Here is a 13,695-nt window from a genome sequence, read left to right as displayed (position 1 = left end):
TAAAAATATAAAAGCATTTTTATAAGTGAAATTTAAAGAAGTATTTCTTCATATATCCCTCACTGTTGACATTAGCATATTTCAGATAACTTCAATCATAAATGACATCTCAACATTATAGCTTTTGTTTGCATGAAGTCCAGTTTTGTTTTACTTCCCAAAGTCTCTAAATCTAATTTTAAATAGTTAATATATATTTCCAAAAAAAATTGTAAGATAGAATAAAATAAATAATTTATACATTGACAAAACAGAATAAAAAATATCATTTTACTACATGATTCTGATCTCTCAAGTAATTTCAGGAAATGGGAATCAAGTTAATCAAATTGAACTCTCTTGTTCTGGTCACAAATTGTCCAAGAACATTCCTCATATTTCTCATCAGGACTGTGGCAAGTCAAAAAAAAAGCGTAGTGCTTCTTTAGTGAAGGATTTTGTTTTCTTCTATTCTCAACAACAAAATGGTGGTTTATTAAAAGGCAAGCTGGAAGGGTTACTATGAAAAGAGAGGGAAGGTAGAGTGCTCTGGAGAAAAAAGGACTTGTGTCCCAATCACATTTTTTTCCTAGCACAAATTTATGTCTTTACTTATTTTTGGCACATAACATTACCCACTAACTTTTGTTGCTATGAGTGCAGCAGGTGTGCAGGTAGATACTGGGAATAATTTGAGACACAGTTTGGGAAGAACAGGCAGCTGCTCTGAGCCATACTCACACCGGGTAAGGACTTCAGGGGAGATAACAATGACTGCACAGGGCTTTCTTTCTTGGCAAAAACTGTTATCTGGCATAGAAGAAGCAATTTCAATATGCTAGTGGATGACTACAATAGAGATACATACTTATTACAGAGGTGAGCTTTATCCACCTCTGGATAAAGGTGGATAAAGATTTTCAGAAGTCTTGTTATAGATATCTTAATTGGCACATTTGTTCAGGAAGTTTTGACCTCTCACATTTGCACTGGATATTCTCAGTTATCTTCGTTGGAATCAGTGTGAGAGTGTAGATAATTAAAAACAAAATTAATTGATAACATGTTAGTCACTTAATTTTCTGTTATGGTGCTGAGTTTTAACACATGAGAATCAAAGTGTTTTATCATTGTTTTCCTGTGATCCACCTCAATTTTAACTGCTCTTCAGTATTATTTTTATGATACACTATAAACAACTTTAGGAAAGGTATATTTAAAAAGAAAACAATCAACTGTCCCAATTTTTTTGAGCATTTAAAGAGGTAAAAGTACATGAAAAATACACACTAAAAGCTTTCTTCATAGTTAAGGCTTTCGAAAGTCAGTGTCTTAGGCTCAGAATCTCAAAGGGCAGCCCAACCACAAAAGTACGGAAGCTGTGAATATTACATTCATATATGAAAAAATTAAAATGGCTTAATCTTCTATCTCCACTGTCACAAGAAAATCATTCTTGTCAAAATCATAAAATCTGCAGCTTCCCAATTCCACGGGTTCATTCTTAGACCTCTTCTTAACTTTTCACCCAAAGCAACTGACAAAAAAGAGTTCATCCCTCCTTTCTGAAAAGCTAATCAATGTAAACTGTTTGCACAAATAGAGTATCAAAACTTGGAGGAACTATGTGCAATGGGATACGTTTCCTTTTTTTTCTTCCTTCATTTCTCTCACAGCTTTCTCCTGAGGGTATAGTCATGGGACTGTATGACAGAAAAATGCTGTGGGTAATTAAAATTTTAAACAATCTGAACTTCCTGACCAGAAGGATCAGTAAATGTAACCCTGGAGGACCAGAGAGTATGGGGAAAATCTCAGAGAAGAGAGATCTGAACAAGGAGATTCTCTGGTTTTTTACATGTTCCCCAAAAAGCCTAAGAGTCACCTCTGAGCTGTGTATTTGACAGAGAGACATAAAAAAGGAAAAGGCTTTAGGATTGAACTAAGATTTAAACCACCACCCAAGCCTTTGACAAATTCCTGACTGGAGAATGCATTGGACAGAACAGAAGCAGCATAACAAGGGCTTGATAGAAACCACTTCTCACAGAAGGCAAAACAGAATTTGTGATCTGAAGGTATATTGGTTGAGTGTCTGATAAAACAGGTGAAAAAACAAAAACAAAATAAAATCAACATTTTTTACAAGATTATGACAAGATCCAGATTCCACACAACTTAAAAGTTAAAACGTCAGGATTCTTTCAAAATTTCTTGCCATACAAAGAACCAGGAAAATGTGACCAATTTTGATGGGAAAAAAAAACAATCAAAAGATATCAATCCTCAGATGACTCAGATTTGGAATTAGATTTAAAAGTAGCTACTACAACTATGTCACATGAATTAAAGGTAAATACAAATGAAATTAATGCAACAATATATGTATATTTCCAGCATATATATATAGAAACTATAAGAAAAACAGGGAGCTTCCTGAAGAAATTAAAACTAGAACTACCATATGATCCAATAATTTCACTTCTTGTTGCATTTTAATTTTCCATGATTACAAATCACAAATGCTAGTGGACATTTATTTTTTGGCTTATTTTCTAGATAAACTTTAGACTAATCTTCCCAGGTTTTGTCACACTAAACAACTTTCATTAAATTTTTCATTATAATTACATTAAACTTAGGAATATGTTTAGAAATAATTGACAAATTTACTATAATAACAAATCTCAAGTTCTCATTCAGCGAATTTTCTACTGTATGCCTAGAAGAGTCTGCATATTTGTGCCTGCTCTAGTGTGTGCATTGCGTTTTTTTATTCACACATGCCATCCTACTCCAATTCTAGAAATAATTTAAGATAGATAAATACTTTCAACAAAGATGAAATAAAATATTTTAAAAGTCGAAATTATAAAAGTCACAAGTTTCAAACTAAAGTACCACATGTACAATGCATCACGTCTTTATGATACTCAACATTTCCTAATATGAAACAGTATACTAGAGGCATTGAAGGTTCAGGCCCTAGGTTATTCAAGTGAATTTTAAACCCACCTCTGCTACTCACTGTTCTGTAACTTTTAGCAAAATATTTAAATTCTCTAAGACTTTTTTCTGATTTACAACATAGGAATAATAAAAGTAATGAGACTATTACTATGGCATCATAAGTCTTGTCAGAGGATTAAATGAAATCAATAATGTAAAATGTTAGAGAAGAGACAATCAATAGAATTTAGCAATTAATATCATTACTGGGTTATTTCTCTAAATATTTCCCTTTGTCTCTGCATTTTCTATTGGAACGTGAACCTCCATCTCCCCTTTCAGATATGGTCACTTAATCCTATTTGATAATTATACAGCTCTTTACTCCTTGGAGTGAAGCTATCTTGCAATTGGGCTTTTGTTTTTCTGACTCAGTCAAAGAGATATCCTTGAATAAAACGAATGCAGTAAGGTCTTGGACATTTCCTAGAGAGGGATTACAATTTATACTTTTTGTCTGAAAATTCATATAGGGAATTGTATTATACAACATGATTTAAATTGTTCAGAAGATTAAAATGTATCAGTTTTCAGGGAAAACTTAAGTATTGTGGCTGAGACCAAATTAGTGTGCATGTGTGTGATAATGTAGAAGATAACGTATAACTTGGCAATTATATCTTCAATGACACCCATTCATTCTGCAGCACAGCAACAGGTTTCTTAAAACTGCTTCCTAAAATTTCCATCTATGCAGACTGATATGATGACAATAAAAAGATCAGCAAAAGTAATTCTAACAGAACTGTAAAACATGTAGCTCAAGTACTTAGTTTCTTGATGATATATCTTAATTCAGAGTAGTTTTGCTTTCATTTCCATGTAGTTTCCAACATTTTTTGCTGAAGTTATTTCTTGATATTTTATGTGTATTTTATTAAATTTAAGTATTATCGATAGCTGCCAGTGTACAACAGAATAATTAGATATTTGTACACATTGTGAAATGATTACCACAATAAGTCTAGTTAGCATCTATCACCATATAAAATTACTTTTTTTTTCTAGTGATGACAACTTTTAAGATTTATTCTCTTAGTAACTCTTAAATATGCAATAGACTATATTTACTATGCTGTAAATAACATTCCCCTGATTTAATTATTTTATAACTGGATGTTTGTACCTCTTGACTCTGTTCTCCCATTGCACCCACTGTCCAACCATCCTCCACTATGGCGACCACCAATTTCTGCTCTGTATCTATTAATTTTGTTTCGTTTGTTTATTTCTTTTGTCCTTTAGATTCCACATATGAGTGAAATCATATGGTATTTACCTTTCTCTGAGCTAGGTTTTCAAACATGAGTAAGAGTGTTTTAGGCAGACAGAAAGGTAAACCTCTTAGCATACAGTGGCATTTTACTTAACCATCTGGAAAAAATACCTATGGATTTTTCTTGGAACACACAAGAATTATATGAAGTTAGTGATATGACACAGAAAGTAGCTATTAAATTTGGCATGCACCTTGAAAACAGAGAAGCAAGATTAAGGTGTCATGTAGTCCAGCTGCATGTAATCAAAATTAACCCCTGAAAAGATTTCATGGAAATATAATATTTAGATGCTCAATATTAGCTAACAGTTTTTTAAAAATGTTATTGAAATACAATATCCTGTAGAAACATGTACATATCATTATTGTAAAACCTGATAAATTTTCACCTACTAAACACACTCATGTAACCAGCATTCAGATCAAGAAACAACTCATTATCAGCATTTCTGAAACATATCAGGAACCTTTGTCATTTTACCTTAAAGCCACAATGCCATTCCTTACATGTATTGTTTTTCAGGATTTTAATATAGGTTGGTTTCACATTCATGTTTTAGTTTATTAAAGAAAATCACACAACATAGAAAATCAGACAAGACAGAAATCAGACAAGAATATATAGAGACATATGGTTTATGTCTTTATATATTGTTGTTTGTAGCTTCTTTCATAAAACTTTTTTTTAAACTTTTCAACCTTTATTTACTTTAAGTGTGTTTTTGCAGGACCCATCAACTCCAAGTCAAGTAGTTATTTCAATATAGTTGTGGAGGGCGCAGCTCACACTGGCCCATGCTGGGATCGAACCAGCAACCCTGGTGTTACCAGCATTGTGCTCTAACCAACTGAGCTAACCAGCTGCCCCAAACATTTGGTTTTTGAAATTAGTCCGTATTACTAAGTTTAGCAGCAGATGGTTTATTCTCACTGTTGCGTAGTATTTCATTCTATAATTTATTCATCATTTCCATTCTTAATAGGAGTTTATGTAGTTTTAAGCTTGGGGCTACTCTGAATAGTGCTGCTGTGAACATGTAGTACTTACTTTTTGTTTAGCATATGTATGCATTTCTGTTGGAAATATACCCAGGAGTGGAATGGCTACATTATGGGGTGTGCATACGGGCACACAAATTTAGCCATTTACTTTAGTTTCAAGCTGAATTTGTGGAAATTGAGGTAGGAAGAGGTTGGACAGAAGATGGTCAGGAGATCCATACTAATACTTCACCATTCACCTCTAATTTCTGAAATGGGGCAACCATTTCTCTGTATGGAATTATCTCCCAAGGGATTACTTAGCCTATGTAAAATTAGTCTTCTTACTGGTCCCGCTTTCAATTACAGTTTACAATAGTAGATGCACCCCACATGGGATAAGTCCAATCTCTCTCTACCCAGTCTATCATTATGCCCCGAACCATGGTTTATACATATATAATAAATATGAATCCAGATGTTGAAATATATTCCAGTGTGTGTTGGGAAATAAATTATGCAGAGAAACAAAAGTAACATGAAAATATTGCTGAACTTAAACTGAGAAAATGGAGCACCATATTGCTTTCTTGTAAAGTATAATCGGGCATTCTTTTAAAAATGAGGTGACTCATTTGTACATAGGGCATAGTCATATTTATATACAGGATATATTTCTATAACTGCACCACAGAAAAGATTCAGCTTGTGCTCATTTAAAAAAAAAGGAGAAATAAATGTTTAGGATAAACTCTATAGCCAAATGATGTTTTATGTAGCTACACTGGTAAACAACTAGCAAGATGTTGTAAAAGAAGAGATGAGAAAGAAGGGAAAGGTAAGTTTAGATAAAGCAGAAGGTGGAAAGATCTCAGAAACTGAAAAAGTGCCACAGAGTATTAAAAAAACAGTATATCATTTTAGTTAATAATTTTTGATCACCCACAACATTCAAGATTGTGTATTGGTAGATTTTATTAACAAATAAAAGCAACATCTGCTCACAAAAATTGCAAAATCAGTTGGGGAAAATACACTGCAATAAATGGCTTGGACTCAAAACAGCATGTGATGTGTTTTATAAAAGAGGAATAAAGTTCAAGGGGTGCAGGAGGGTAGGGGGTAATGAGTAAAAACCCAGGGTGGGAGTAAATATGTTTACAACTTTGTAGGGAAATATATAAAGTACTGATGTGAACCATGGCATGGACAGCTGAGACTGATAATGTAAAGGGAGAGAATCATTAATCCACAGGAGAAGTCTTGGGTTTAAACATAGGAGAACATTGTGAGGTATGAAATATTTCTAAATCTGAAATTCAGTCCCAAAGCTTTACCCTCTTGCTGGAGAAGAGAGTTCACTGAAAGCCTGAAGTGAGGGGAGGAGAAACAGAGGTGAGAGTCATGTTAACCATGAACCCAAAGAATCATATAAATTGAAACAAACTAGTAAATTGTCTGCGCTTTCTTTAATGTATATATCGTCAATATTTCTAGGACACTTATTATCAATGTATGTTGATTAGAAGCTGAACAAGAAGACAATGATGTGGAAGTCGTAGGAATTATGTGTTACGGTAATAAGAAAATGATTTTTTATAATCACCAATTATTACTTTAATAAGGAAATTAATCAAACACAGGAAACATAAGTGGAAAACTGATGAGTGAATATGATTGACTATACTAATATGGCGAATAAATTAAGGCACAGAATAGGAGGTTTTTTTACATGTATTAGAAGCTTATCCTGCATCCCTGCTTTCAGGGAGATAGAAAAATTACAATTGACAAGAACTAAATGTTTATTTTTTGGATAATTTCAAGGTTTATTACTGGTAGACGAAGAAACACTGATAAATGCCTTTTTTCCCCTGTTATATAAAATATTGACCTTTAAATTGTGTTTTAATCAACTACATTAGAGCCTAAGTTCTTTGAGGGAAGGGATGGTGAATTATTATGTCGAGGATCTGAAATATTATTTCATTCCAATCTGATTATATTGCATGAAACACAAGTCCACTGAAGTTGACTTAAGTGAAAACTTGTTATAAAGCCAGGGGACTGTCTCAAATAACCTAAGGGGAAGGACGTTGTAGCAATATTTAGTAACATTTTCTACGTTGGTAATATACTAGAACCAGGACCAACCAAAATCTGGTGAAATTGCAGTATTCTCTGTATCTGTCAACACTGTTTATCAACATTTATACCTAATTGTTTCCTCACTCTGCGGAACAGCTTTCTCTCTCTCTCCAGTCCTCATGGTGAAACATACTGCTAGTGATTGTGAGTTTCCATGGTACAGGTGCATTCAGCCCAGCAGAGATGAAGCACGTCTTCTGTATTACCAATTTGAAATTCCAGGAGGGCAGAATTGTATGACTAAATTTGATACAGGTGCCCAATTCTGGACCAATCAACTGCAGCCAAGGATGGAGCAACAGATGGTCCCAGCTTGGTGCCTGCCCACGAAACAAGAGAAAGGACAATTGTTCTGAGAAGCCTACAGTGATCTACAGTTCTCACTGTAGATTTGTTACATGAATGAGAATGTCACACTCAGTTCTTCCCTAGTGACTCATGTATTCCTCCTGGTCTGAACTATTTTTGTACCTAAACTATTTTAAGAAACAAACAAACACACAAAAAGCACAAAAAGCTGCACAATTAACAAAGAGCCAGCATGATTTAGGATTAGAGGAGACCACTAGATTTCTTTTTTTAATTCTCAAACTATACTATTTGACATAGAAGAATTAGATGCTTAAGTATTCAAATCCCACCTCTTTCATTTATGTTTTCACATGCTTTGATATGCTTTGTTCTTCAAAAAGACACACATTCATTTGTGAAATGGGAATAATAACTAACAATAATAAATATTTCATACCATTGTTGTGTAGCTGAAACAAGATATTTTCTAAAAAGTGCTTAATATAGTACCTAGCATATAGCAAGCATGGTATTAGTATTGTATTATTAGTATTACTTTTATTATTATTATTATTATTATTAATTTATTGGGGTGACAATTGTTAGTAAAATTACATACTTTTATTATTTTTATTAGAAACATTTCTTAGTTTTCTTTTGGTGCCGTAGCAAGTATCATAAACTTACTGGCTTAAAATGACACAAATTCATTGTCTTACAGAAGATCAGAGGTTTCACTGAGTTCAAATTAAACTGTCAACAGGGCTGAATTCCTTCTGAGGGCTTTAGAGAAGAATCTGTTTCCCAGCTTCTAGAGGCCAGCCAACTGCGTTACTTGACTCATGGCTCCTTTTTCTAACATCAAAGCCAGCAATGTAGCACCTTCAAATTTCCCCTCCTGACTCTGAAACACCTGCCCTCCTCTTATAAGGACGCTTGTGAATAAATTGGGTCCACCTGGGTAACCTAGGATACTCTTCCATCTAAGATTCGTAATCATTTTACTGTGAAAGATAATGTATGCATAGGTACAAGGATTAAGATGTGGAAATCTTTGGGGGGCCATTATCTCACCTACCACAACGATAATGTTCCTTTTTAACAGTAAGTCTCTCTTTTACAAAATGTGCTTTATGAAGATGTCATTCAGTTCTAAATCAAGTTTTGGTCTACCAATTTATTTCCTAACTGAAGAGAAAATACTGACAAAATCGGTTCTATAGAAAAAAAACATAATAGAGTTATTGTAGCTGGCATTAGACTATTATGAAACTATTTCTCATGTATATTCATGAGAACTTTTTGACATTATGTTAATCTATCTATCTATCTATCTATCTATCTATCTATCTATCTATCTATCTATCTATAACAAGTTATAGGGAGGTGCATGTTGCAGAAAATATTCCAAAGTACTTTTCGATTACAAGTTGTTCTATATTATCAACTAGTGTATGGAATTAACTTACCAATGACTTATATTGCTTAAAGCAGGTCAAATTTGTTGATTGGCCAGATATAAACAACAAAAAAGTATTCTAGGCATATTGCCAACACATGTATTTTTTTTAAAATTGTACTTAATTCAGAGAAAAAATACATTTAGTTTGAAAGAGAGAAGATTTACAAACTGTATCTTATTAGTTCCAAAATTTCCTAGACCATATGAACAAATCTTTAAGTAGTTTTTGACTTCCCATCACTTCAGGTCATCACATACAGAAAAATTTTGCTCTAGAGCGAAGAAAACAAAGACTCTGACTGACCCGTAACAACAGAGGCAATCCTTTCTAAATGATCATGGATTCATAATCAAGGTTCTTATTTAACTTGAATATATATATATATATATATATATATATATATATATATATATATATATATATTATAGAAATATATATTTCTATAATAAATTGTGACTTTGGTCTGACTTTTGTTCCAATGCTTAATGAGCTGATTCTAAATGTTCATTTCAACTTTGGATAAATCATTAATTATTATCCAAAGGATGCCTCCTATTGTACCACAAGTGTCTAGAATTTAGTCTTCAATGGGCCTGTCAGGTGAGCCAAATTCTGACTGGCTTTAAAATTTAAGCTTAAAGCTAGTTTGATTTGATTTGATCTTGGATTATTTGAAAGATTATTGACTTTTCATACTGTGTGACTTTTGTTTTGTTTCCAATTTTGACAGTGTTTTGAGATGGCTTTTTTGCAAAAAGCACTCCATAAAATAAAGTTGTGATAAAAAAAGCTTTGCTTTAAGGTTACCTGGCACTGTCCCCACATGACATTTGCTTTAAAAGAACTCTGAGAAATCAACAGCTTTGCCAAAGGAAAACAGAACTTGAAAAAGAAAAAAAAAGAAAAACAACAACAAAAATCAAACTTGGTACAGAAGATAAACAAAAAGGATAATGAATGCTATAATCTCTAAACATTACTGCTCCGTTTATCAAAGTTTATATGTCAGATGAAGGAATATTAAATTAAAATAACCTACTTGTTTTTAATCCATAAAGATTCTAAAGTATGCCCCTGTTTTTGTGAGCTAAAATGTGATTAAGCAGTTCTGCACACACTTGTTTCTTAAGGTTAGAGAGGCAAATACATAGTAGGTGACAGGGCTATGTTTGCTGACCTGGACAGTTGCAATGAATGAATACACAGTAACACATCACTTATTAAATTAACTGAAATAAAATGAGAGCCTATTTTGATTAAGAGGGCCAATAATAGTATTTAACTAAGAATTTAATTTCTGAGTAGGCAATTTAATCACCTCGTTAACAAAATATTATAAATCATGCTTTATTAATAATTCAATTCAAATCACAATTATTGGCAGTTCAGTGATAGGCCCTGTGAACAAACTTTTAAAGGAGATTAAGCTGGTCCCTTTCCACATGAACCATAAAATTCATTGGAGAAAATGGACAATAAACTACTAATTTCAAATATGATGACAATTATAAGAGCAGTAGAAAGGGGTTCTATGGGACCATATGGCAAAACAGCCTAACCTATTATTTTTATTGCACTGCTATTGAAATTACTGTGATCTCCCCCTATCCCTCAAGGTAGTGGGATGGTAATTGCTTCCTTCCTTCTTTTGTTCCTTCTTTCAAACAAAAAACATCTTTTGTTTTTATCTATCCTCCCTCCCTTAGATATATATCTAAATGAAGTATGTGCCCACCTCTCTCTGTTAGAAATGGCCACAAAGCAGTGAACATAAGGACTTAGCCTTTTTCTCATATGGTATAAAATGAAGCACATTATACAAATATTGAAGAAACAACCGTTTGAATGATTAATTAATTAATTGCTGCCAATATCTTTTTTGAATGAGAAGTACAAATTGCTATGAAATAGGAACCTAATTAGTCTGGAGGTGGTATCAGATATATTGCTTTTTAGGATGTGACACTTAAATTGAGATTTTTTTAAGGAGCAGGGGAAAAAAAATGTTTTCCAAGCAGACAGTATGTCGGCATATGTGAAATCCTTAACATAGGAGGAGATGGAAGAATTAAAGAAGCCTATTGCGGAGAAGAGATTGGATCCAGAAAAGAGAGATGCTTCAGAGATACATGAATATTTCATAGATGAGAACATTAAACACTAAAGAGTCAATTTCATATAGCATTTTGTCATGTGGTGATAAATGGTAAGGCTACAAATAGAGCTAAGAATTCGATTATAGAGAAGGTAGTCAAAGCGATTGACTTAACATGCAATCCTTCTCTCCCATGGCGAGACATCCAGGCATTTGAGGTCATGGCCCTTCTTCAGACATAGTGCTTTCTAAATACAAATTGCATTCCCCTTGCCCGTGAATGATACAGGGTCCCTGACCAAACCAAATCACTGTTTGGCTTTCCTGTAATAATAAAGAGTGCACATATGACCCAAATTGACTCAGTAAGACATGAAGGACAATTTTTAACTCCTTCTCTTCCACTAGACTTCATGGGCAGATATAAGACGTAGAACTGTTGCAGTCATCACACAGAGGATGCCAAACCAAGAGAAGCTCACAGAAATGAGACTGGGGAAATTTAATGAAATCAGTCTGACACTGCAATACCTCTGGGCTTCCAGGTATGTGGTCCAAACACCTGGAAGTACATTTAGTCATTGGAAGTACAGAACCTGTAGATGACATGAAGCAAATGATGCCTCAGGATGCTGATCTGTGGACAGGAAGAAAATATTAAGGTGTTTGTGCCTGTGCATATAGCATTTATAGGTTTTTCTAAGTTTGTTGACATGTAAAACATGAAAAGGCTATATATGTTCATAGACTTCTCCATTATTTAAAGTGTTTTCAGTCTTCATGTGTTTTAGTAGAGTTCAGTTTGTCTAGACAGTGTCTCACAGGGGAGTACGGCCTTTGGTGGAAATATCAAAAATCAATATCTATTTATCTTTGATTATAAGGTACAGATATTCAGTTGTGTTAGTTTATCATTGGCTGATAGCTGGAATATAATCATGTTACTAAATCACAAGAATAAAATTGGACCGTTATCCCACAGCATACACAAAAATCAACTCAAAATGAATTAAAAACTTAAATGTAAAACCTAAAACCATAAAACTCCTAGAAGAAAACATATAGAAAAACATTCTTTACATTGATTTCCACAATGATTTCTTGTATATAACACCAAAGCACAGGTAACAAAAGTAAAAATAATTAAGTGGGACTACATAAAATTAGAAAGCTTCTTTATAGCAAAGGAAACAGTCAACAAAATGAAAGATGATTTATGAAATGGGAGAAAATATTTCCAACGCATATATCTGATAATGGGTTAATATGCAAAACATTTAAGGAACCCCTACAACTCAATAGCAATAAAACCAAATAACCAATAAAAAATGGGCAGAGGACCTGAACAGACATTTCTCGAAAATGACATACACATGGCCAACAGACATATGGAAAGATGCTCAACATCACTAATAATCAGAGAAATGCCAATTCAAACCACAATAAGAGATTTCTGGTCAAGATGGCAAAGCAGGTCAATGCTGTTCTCAACTCCTTACATGACCACATCAATTACAATTAAACTACAGATCAATCATCAGTGAGAATCACCTGAACTCTAGTTGAACCAAAGCCCTACAACTACAAACATGCAGAATAAGCCACCTTGAGACTGTTAGGAGGGGCTGAGACACTGAACAGAACGGGCTGGTCACACACCCACCTGTGACCATTAAACATTGTGAGGGATAACTCGGCTGTGGAAAAGTTAGGGGTCAAAGCCTCACAAAAGGCTCCCCAGCCTAGCATACTAATGCCAAGGAGAAAATTCCCCATAACTTCTGTGAAAACAGCAGAGATTGTGGCTGAGTGAGACAGAGGCTGGCTGCACTCCCAGGTGCTCCTCCTAAAGAGACCATGGAGGGACTTACCGTAGGAATCACTCGCTCTGAGCTCCAGCGCTGGGACAGTGGCTTAAAAGGTGCCAGGGACACAGAAGGAGAAACTCAGTTGTCTGGCCTCAGGGTGAGGACTGGAAGGTCAACTTTCTCTCAGACGGAAGAACTGGTGGAACCCTTTGTTTCTTTTTTGAGCCCTCCCCATTCTGTGCTTGCAGATGCCAATCTGTGTCTCCATCCCATTGGTTATCATATTTCATTGCCCCGCCCTGGTGATTCCTAGAGACCACGCCCCATCCAACTTTCAGACCCACCCTAGCCTCTTCCAGGGACTTTTCTCTACGCACACCAATCTTAGCTCATGTTGCAGACTTTCATAAAATCTCTAAATTGTTCACAAAACCCAAACAAGCGGCATCTGGCTTTGGCGCGTCCTGTATCTCTGGCTGAGCAGCCCTAAGCCCAGCAGTAATGACAGCCAGTTCTTAAACCATCTGCCTAGGTTTCCAAACTCAACTCGCACTCTAGCCTCCTAACTAACTTGGTTTCAGTTACTCTATCTTCCAGTCCCTTGAACACACCAAATTCTTTTCACCTCATGGCCTTGTACCT

This window comes from Rhinolophus sinicus, chromosome 16 (genome assembly GCF_057876585.1).
Source record: "Rhinolophus sinicus isolate RSI-liver-muscle chromosome 16, RSI-T2T, whole genome shotgun sequence".
NCBI lineage: Eukaryota > Metazoa > Chordata > Mammalia > Chiroptera > Rhinolophidae > Rhinolophus > Rhinolophus sinicus.
This window is presented reverse-complemented; position numbering follows the sequence as displayed.